The sequence below is a fragment of the Neomonachus schauinslandi genome, unplaced genomic scaffold, assembly GCF_002201575.2.
Source record: "Neomonachus schauinslandi unplaced genomic scaffold, ASM220157v2 HiC_scaffold_1256, whole genome shotgun sequence".
Lineage (NCBI taxonomy): Eukaryota > Metazoa > Chordata > Mammalia > Carnivora > Phocidae > Neomonachus > Neomonachus schauinslandi.
Genome location: NW_025409946.1, coordinates 1 through 9498, shown reverse-complemented (window position 1 = coordinate 9498; position 9498 = coordinate 1). Strand labels below are relative to the sequence as shown.

Sequence of the window (9498 nt, the reverse complement as noted above, 5' to 3'; positions counted from 1 at the left end):
GCCACTGACTCGTCTATGGAACATTTTCCACATGCCTGTACTGTGAGCAGCAACATAGCAAAGGAGAAAGAGCTTTCCCTCTCAGGAACTCAGACCCCGGTTCAAATCTCAGCTTGCCAATTACAGGCTTCAAGACCATTGGCATAGCACTGAACCTTCCAGAGTCTCTGCTTCTCTGTCTCCAAAATGGAAATATAACCCAGTCTCGCTGGGTTGTGATAAGGGAAAAGAAAGGAAGTATATAAAGCTCTGGCTACAATGTCCAACCTCTTGTACATGCTCACCTTGCTGTTACTCTTGTTTTTAAGTAAGTGTTGCCCTAGATGCTAGGGTAGTAGAGATGAATGGGGCAATCTCTATTCTCAGGATGCTTGTTATTCACTGAGGGAAACAGACAAGCAAAAATAAGGATAATTGGGAGCTCCCGGTTGGCTCAGTGGGTTGAGCTTCCGACTCCTGGTTTCAGCTTAGGTGGTGATCTCATGGGTCGTGGGATTGAGCCCCTGCATAGGGCTCCATGCTCAGCGGGGAGTCTGCTTAAGACTCTCTCTCCCTCTGCCCCCCAAACCCCATTCAAGCACTCTTGCACTCTTTCTATCTCTCTAAAATAAATGGATAAATATTTTTAAAAAAAGAAGTATACTGCTCTGTTGGCTACAATGGAAGTGTGGGAAAAAATACTACAGAAGGAGAATGTCCCAACTGACTTTTCTTGGGGCCAGAATAATAGCTAGTTGTAACTGTTTATGGAACTAACTTGGTGTGCCAGGCACCGTGTGAAGAGTTTTCCACACACTCACAGGTACTATGAGAGCTAAGTGTTATAATTACCCCTTTACAGAGAAGATGAAGCGGGATTAATTGGTACATAGCTGGAGTCAAGATTCAAATCCTTGGGTGGCTCAGTCGGTTAAGCATTTGCCTTTGGCTTGGGTAGTGGTCCCGGGGTCCTGGAATCGAGCCCCACATTGGGCTCCCTGCTCAGCTGGGGAGTCTGCTTCTCCCTCTCCCCCTGCCCCTCCCCCTCCACCCCTACTCTGTCTCTCGTTTTTCTCTCTCTCAAATAAACACACAAAATCTTAAAAAGAAAAAAAAAAAAGATTCAAATCCTGGTCTGGCTTAGCTTTAGAAAGATATTTTAGAGTACCTTAAAGGAGGAATAAAGTTCATCAGGAGGATAAATGGGGGTGGGGCAGTTGCCTAGCAGAGGGGACAACACAATCTGAATATTCTCAGCACAGCTCTGAGTCGTTGAGACAGGGTTCCTATGACTGTTTAACAGCCTGAGTCAATGTTAAATGATATCATGGCCTTCCTCTAGCAAACGGACACATGTCTGACATACAGTGCGTACTCCACACCTCACATTACATGCCCACAGCCCCGGGCTCACCCCTTTGCTTCTTTTTTGACCCCTCGCAGTGGGCCCGGTAGCCCCAGGAGCTAGCACAGGCCCAGTCTATGTCAGGTGTGGTGAATATCTGCTGACCAGAATTGGGTCAATGCCTTGCACCTAGAATCTGGGCCTTCTAGCTTCCCCATAAGGGTTCTTTGCATAGCATCGAATGACATGGATGAGTGAGGATGCTGTGTGTGGTTCTTAATGCTTTGTAATCAGCCTGGACTCTTTGACCAACCCCATTTTCTTTCTTTTATGAATAGGGAGTAAGTTGTGTCACTCTCCGTGGAATGAAGATCAAGCCGGGTTCCATCGGGAAAGGCATCCCCTCCTTTGACGTCCAGGTCTGGTCCTAAAGGCATTTGCTGGGTGCAGTTAGGGCTGAGCTGGGATTGAACAATTGTGGGACACCAGGTGACAGAACCAGCTGTGCCCACTCCACCCCACCCCCACCCCAGTTGTTGTCCTTCTTCCTCTCCTCCTGTTTTCCCGCCGATTTCCTGGGGAGGCTTCAGTTGAGAACTGCAGTATCCTGGGCATGAAGGCTGCTCAGCCTGGCAGCCGGGAGCCTCATACACAACAGATGGGACCAGAGCACCTGGAGGGAGCCCTGGCAGCTCTCTCCATCAGCTGGTGCTTCTAGTTTTCCCTGATCTGTGTTTTCTAGCTTGAAGACACGTTTGCCACGTCTGCATATCCACGAGACCAGTAGACCCCGAACTTGGGTTTCACCATTTCCTGACTTCAAAGTCTTCTGACAGCTGTAACCTGTTTTTTGACAGGGCTCCTCCCCCCATTTATTCTCACCAGTGTCCCACAAATAGTCAGGTACTGTGTGGGTGGGGCAGGCGTGTTGGGGTGGCCCTGCCCGGTGGGATTCACAGGCCTGTTGCTCCAGATCATTGACGACAAGGGCAACAGCCTGCCGTTCAACACTGAAGGCACCGCTGGCATCAGGATGAAGCCCACCAAGCCCATTGGCCTCTTCATGGGCTCTGAAGTAAGTGGTGATCCTCACCTGCCCACTTCCAGGCCCCCAAAATCCCTTCAGGGAGCAGTGTGGGTGCTAAGGGGGTGGATACCACTCTGTACTACGAGCCTTCTTCACACCTCTCTTCAGTCACTCCAACTCAATGAAGCCTCTTCTAATTAAGCTCTAAGCTCCTAGTGTGTTCTCACACCCTTTCCTGTCCAAAACTATCTGACACTTAAGTGCTGACAGGGTAGAAAGAAGCATCCCAGACTTGGGTTCCAATGATCTCTCTCTTTTTTTTAAAGATTTTATTTATTTATTTGACAGAGAGAGACACAGTGAGAGAGGGAACACAAGCAGGGGGAGTGGAAGAAGGAGAAGCAGGCCTCCTGCAGAGCAGGGAGCCGGATGTGGGACTTGATCCCAGGATCCTGGGATCATGACCTGAGCCAAAGGCAGATGCCTAATGACTGAGCCACCCAGGCACCCGTCCAATGATCTCTTGAGGTTGAGTATGCAGGAAGCTTTGACTGAGTTCAAATCCTACAGTCCCACTTACCAACAGGCTTGCACAAATCTGTTAACCTTGCTGAGCCTCCAGAGAGGACAGTGGTGCCCCCACTTCACAGAGGAAGAAACTGCAAATTGGAAGCTTTGTATGTTTTCCCCACGTCAAATAAATGGCAGGTCTAGGATTCAAACCCACATCTTTTTGGTTCCCAAACCCTACGTAAGAAATCCAGAGATTACATAAAACTGTGACAGGTTCTAAGGAAACCTGAAACTCTTGACCAGGCAAATTCTCAGCTTCCAGGATTGGTCAGGGGAGAGTGGACAGACCTTGAAGTTGATCTCAGACCCGTCTCCTTTCTCCACAGGAACAACCATTGGTGTCCCTGTTGGCCTCACTCTACGGCCTTGGGGGTGGGTGGTGCTGCTCCTTTTGTGACGTTATTGACCAAAAGCAAATAATGCAGGCCCTAGCCTTAATTCACAGTAGCACGATTTTAGGCTTGGATAAAAGCGAAAATAAACAGAGTAACAGATATATAGATCAGTGGTTCTCAACCCTGCCTGTATGTTAGAATCAGTTGAGGAGATTTAAAAAAATAATTCTTGGATCCAACCATAGAGATTCTGGTTAAATTAAACTGGGATGGTCCAGAGCAACATCAGTTTTGTTTTAAATTGGAAATAACATATTTTATTTTACAAAGATGTCCTCCTCTATACCCACACCTGTGTAGATATATACCCCATTTCACATGCTCTCTTGACTATATGTTGTCACTCCTCCACTGAGATTTGTTTGCTTTTTTCCTTTCTTTTCTTTACTGAGGTAGAATATATAAAATTTACCCTTTTCACCATTTTTAAGCATACAATTCAGCAGCACTGAGTAAATCACAACATTGTACAATTACCACCATGCATCTGCAGAAATTTTTTCCATCCCAAATGGAGACTCTGTTCCCATTAAACAATAACTCCCCCCTCCTCCTCATATCCCCAGCATTTGGTAACCTTTAATATACTTTTTGGCTTTAAGAATTTGCCTATTTTAGGTACCTCTATTAAGTGGAATTGTACAACATTTGGCCTCTTGTGTCTGGCTTATCTCACCTAGCACATGTTTTCAAGGTTCATCCATGTTGTAGCATGTGACCAAATGTCATTTTTTTTTTCAGGCTGAATGGTATTGTATGGGTATACCATATTTTGTATATCCATCAATTTCTTAATAGACATTTAGATTATTTCCATCTTTTGGCTACTGTGAATAATGCTGCAATGAACATTGGTGTGCAAGTATCTGTTTGAGTTCCTGCTTTCACTTCTTTTGGATATATACCTGAAAGTGCAATTGCTGCATCTTATGGTAATTCTATATTTAACTTTTTTTTAAAAGATTTTATTTATTTGACAGAGAGAGAGAGACAGCGAGACAGTGAAAGAGGGAACATAAGCAGGGGGGAGTGGGAGAGGGAGAAGCAGGCTCCATGCTGAGCAGGGAGCCCGATGTGGGGCTTGATGCCAGGACCCTGGCATCATGACCCGAGCCAAAGGCAGATGCCCAATGACTGAGCCACCCTGGCGCCCCTATATTTAACTTTTTGAGGAACTGCCAAAATGTTTTCCACAGTGGCTGCACCATTTTATATTTCTATCAGCAATGTACAAGTGTTCCGGTTTCTCCATATCCTTGCTAATCCTTGTTATTTTCAGGTTTGTTTGTTTGTTTTGTGTGTATAATAGTCATTCTACCGCATGTGATGTGGTATCTCATTGTGGTTTTGATTTTCATCTCCCTAATGACTAGTGATGTTGAGCAGCTTTTCATGTGCTTATTGGCCATTTGTGTACCTTCTCTGGAGAATTGTCTATTTAAGTCCTTTGCCTATTTTTAAAATTGGGTTGTTTGTTTTGTTGTTGATTTGTAAGAGCTCTTTATATATTCTGAATATGAACCCCTCATAAGATATATGCTTTGCAAATATTTTCTCCCATTCAGTGCATTGTCTTTTCACTCTTTTGATAGTGTCCTCTCAAGTAAAATTTTAAAAATTTGATGAGGAACATTTTATCTATTTTTTTCTTTTGTTTCCTGTGCTTTTGGTGTCATAGTCAATAAATAATTGTCAAATCCAAAATCATGAAGACTTCCCCCTATGTTTTCTTCTAAGAGTTTCAGAATTTTAGCTCTTGTGTTAGGTTTTTGATCCATTTTGAGTTAATTTGTGTATATGGTGTATAAGGTAACTGCATTCATTTGTATCTGAACATCCAAGTTTCTCAGTGCCATTTGTTGAAAAGATTGACTTTTCCCGCTGAATGGTCTTGGCATTTTTGCCTAAAATCCATTGATAATATATGTGAGGATTTCTTTCTGGGTTCTCTATTTTATTACAATCATCTATGTGTCTTTTTTTGTTTATGCCAGTTTTGTATGGGTGTACCATATTTTGTATATCCATCAATTATTTCTTAATAGACATTTAGATTATTTCCAGTATAGTTTTGCAGTAAGTTTAAAAATCAGTAGTGTAGGGCGCCTGGGTGGCTCAGTTGGTTAAGCGACTGCCTTCGGCTCAGGTCATGATCCTGGAGTCCCGGGATCGAGTCCCGCATCGGGCTCCCTGCTCGGCAGGGAGCCTGCTTCTGCCTCTGACCCTCCCCCCTCTCATGTGCTCTCTGTCTCTCTCATTCTCTCTCTCAAATAAATAAATAAAATCTTTAAAAAAAAAAAAAAATCAGTAGTGTAAGCTCTTCTCCCTGGAAAGAAGAACTTTCTTCTCCCTTTAAAAGATTGTTTTGGCTATCTGGGATCTGTCAAGATTTCATATGAAATCTATAGTTTTACAGTAAGTTTAAAAATCAGTAGTGTAAGCTCTTTTCCCTGGAAAGAAGAACTTTCTTCTCCCTTTAAAAGATTGTCTTGGCTATTTGAGATCCGTCAAGATTTCATATGAATTTTAGGATGAATATTTCTATACCACTGAGATTTTGATAGGGAATGCATTGAACCTGAAGATGGCTTTGGGTAGTATTGTCATCTTAATATTAAGTCTCCAGGGTGCCTGGGTGGCTCAGTCGGTTAAACAACTGCCTTCAACTCAGGTCATGATCCTGGAGTCCCGGGATCGAGTCCCACGTCAGGCTCCCTGCTCAGCAGGGAGTCTGCTTCTCCCTCTGACCTTCCCCCCTCATGTGCGCTCTCTCTCTCTCTCTCATTCTCGCTCTCTCAAATAAATAAATAAATAAATAAAATCTTTAAAAAAAAATATTAAGTCTCCAGTTAATACAGTATGTCTTTCCATTTATTGATACCTTCTTTCATTTCTTTCAGCAACAATTTTTATTTTTCAGTGTACAAGTCTTTCACTTTCTTGACTAAATTTATTCTTAGTATTATATTCATTTTGTTGCTCTTCTAAATAGAATCATTTTTTAATATCTTTTGTCCATATATAATTTTTTCTGTTTTTTAGTTCTTTGTTCATTTTTTCTCTTAGTTTTTGATCACTTAACACGTTTGACTTATTATTTCTTCCAAGTTTTTATTTAAATTCCACTTAGTCAACATACAGTGCAATATTAGTTTCAGGTATAGAATTTAGTGATTCATCACTTACATACGTCAGCCAGTGCTTATGGTAAGGAGTGCACTCCTTAATCCCCATCACCTGTTTCACCCATCCCCCTGCCCTCCCCTCTGGTTACCATCACTTTGTTCTCTACAGTTAAGAGTCAGTTTCTTAGCCTTCCCCTCTTTTTTCCCCAATGTTCATTTGTTTTGTTTCTTAAATTCCACATATGAGTGAACTCTAGAAATCAGATTCTCCCACTTCCCTGGGGGTTGAGGTTGCTGGGGTTTCATTGTTTTGTTTTTGATTTTGGACTGTTGAAGGCTATAGTAGTCCTTTGTTGTGGTACTTTTGCAAATTCTTTAAAGACTATTGTTTGTCATGTGTGATTACTGAGGTTTCTGATCCTTTAGCTCGTGTTCAGTTAATGTTTTGACAGAGATTTCCTTGAGGGGCAGGAGCTCAAATGAACAAAGAAAAACATCACCAACCAAAAAAGAAGAGAGAACAACCACTGTGCAGATTGGCTCTGTGCTGGGATACTCCTTCACCACTTAGCTGGACTTGCTCTGAGCCTAGGGATCAGCCTGAGATGAAAGCTTAGGTTTTCTCAGGACTTTGCTGAGCATGCATCTTGCCCAGGCATGTTCATGGCTGTCTTAATTCCCCCATGCATATAGCTGTCTTGAACATCCTAATTTCAAAAACAAAAAACAAAAAAACCCCAAAAACTCACTCCAGCATCTCCCCCAGACCTTGATGGTCTATTGTATATCTCCACCCATAATCTCTTACCTCAGGCAACTTCACTTTTGTAGTTTGCCTGGTAGCTTCTATGAGCCGGGCCTGCTGCTTTTTCCTGAGTTACATAAAGTGAGTTCCTTGCACCTGTCCTTCAGGCAGCCCCCCAGATAGGTTAGAACAGATGCACACAATGATCATTATTTTACTTTAAAACATCTGTTTTTGGGGGCACCTGAGTGGCTCAGTCGTTAAGCATCTGCCTTCGGTTCAGGTCATGATCCCAGGGTCCTGGGATCGAGCACCGCATCGGGCTCCCTGCTCCGCGGGAAGCCTGCTTCTCCCTCTCCCACTCCCCTTGCTTGTGTTCCCTCTCTCGCTGTGTCTCTCTCTGTCAAATAAATAAATAAAATCTTTTAAAAAAATAAAACATATGTTTTTTAAAAAGTTAATCGGTATCACAAATGGAAAACAGTATGATTTGCCAAAAACAGAAGGCAATTATAACTATAATGCAAACAAAACAATTTTTCTTGAATTCTAGCTAAACCCTGTTCCCACTAAAAGCTCCAGTCCTGAAACTTACTCTTGGTAGTTCCAGAGCTTTTAAAAACATGTCAGAGAGTCTCCTTAATACAATCAGAACAGTTGGAAGGGAACCTAAAATGGGATGTCATTCAATGTTTTTTTTTTTTAATTTTTTTTTCCTGGACCCTTTTCAAATCATTTCATGTTTCATGAGAGGGATGATCTCAACACATTGCTTAGTGGTTGAGTACAAAGGCTGTGGAGCAAGAATTAAATTCAAATACCAACCCTACCACTGACCAGCTGGTGACTTTGAGTGAGTTATTGTGCTTCTCTGAGCATTCATTTCTTCTGTTATGGCCTATAAAAATCTAGCCTCACATAAAACCTGCACATGAATGTTGAGAGCAGCTTTATTCACAATAGCGCCAAACTGGAAACAACCCAGATGCCCTTCAATGGGTTGACACCCAAACTGTGGTTCATCCATAACATGAAGTACCATTTAGCAGTAAAGAGAACAAAGTATTGATGAACATAAGAAGCTGGATGAATTTCCAGAAAATTATACTGAGTGAAAAAAATAAAAACAGAGCTAGTCCCCAAAGGTTACATACTATAGGATTCCATTTATGTAACACTCTTAAAGTGACAAAATTATAAAACTAGGGAATAGATCAGTCCCTGCAAGGGCTTAGGGATTTGGAGGGAGGGAAAAGATGAGGGAGATGGGTGTAGATATAAAAGAGCAACACAGGAGATCCTCAGGATGACGGGAGTCTTCTGTAACTTGACTCTGGTGGTGGATGCACATTTGATAAAATACACGTAGACACACACAAAAAAGTAAAAGTAAACTGCTGGGAGATCTAAGTGAGATTGGTGGACTGTAGCAATGTCAGTATCCTGGTTGTGATATTGAACTGTAGTTTTGCAAGATGCTACCATTGGAGAAAACTGAGTAAGTGGCACACAGGATCTCTCTGTATTATTTCTTATAACTGCATGCAAATATATAATTATCTTTTTTAAAAAGATTTATTTATTTATTTGAGAGAGAGAGAGAGAGAACATGTATGCATGCATGTGTGCATTAGTTAGGGAAGGGGCGGAGGGAGACAGAGAATCTCAAGCAGGCTCCATGCTGAGTGCAGAGCCCTACACAGGGCTCGATCTCACAACCCTGAGATTATGACCTGAGCAGAAATCAAGAGTTATCCGCCCAACCGAATGAGCCACCCAGGTACCCTGCAAATATACAATGATCTTAAAATAAACAGTTTAATTAGAAAAATAAAAGCCTTGTAGGTTTTCTGGGAGGATCAGATGAGGTAGTATTTTGGGAAGGAAATTCATTTAACAAAAGTTTATTGAACCTCTCATTTGTCCAGGCACTATGTGAATGCTAAGCTGAGAACAATAAATAAAATACACAGGGTCCATGTTCTAGTGGAAATTTTATTATACTAGAGTGCCACACAAAAGTGAGTTGTTACTTTAAAAAATTATCCTTAAAATTGGCTCAATATTGTTCACTAATTGACAAGTAGTGTTCATTGAGTACTTGGATATAATGAAAATAGACTCAGAGAGATTACAAAACTTGCCCAGGTGCCAAGTAGAGCCAGGAGCGGGATCCAGACCCAGATCTGAGCACCAGGTTGTGGCTCATCATCTCTAAACTCGTTGCCTTCAACAAAGGGGTATTGTTGTCTTTGCAGGACAACCCAGTAAAGTCAGCCAAAGTGGAGTGTGGGGACTTTTACAACTCT

General features: G+C 42.2%; 1 long non-coding RNA gene across 1 annotated transcript; it reads left to right on the top strand.

Annotated features, from left to right (window-relative positions):
• Positions 1–1872: 1872 nt before the first annotated feature.
• Positions 1873–9497, top strand: LOC123323829. The gene is made up of 3 exons (XR_006539542.1): positions 1873–2399; positions 4118–4251; positions 9448–9497. It is a non-coding gene; the product is annotated as an uncharacterized LOC123323829 (long non-coding RNA).
• The last annotated feature ends 1 nt before the right edge of the window (position 9498 follows it).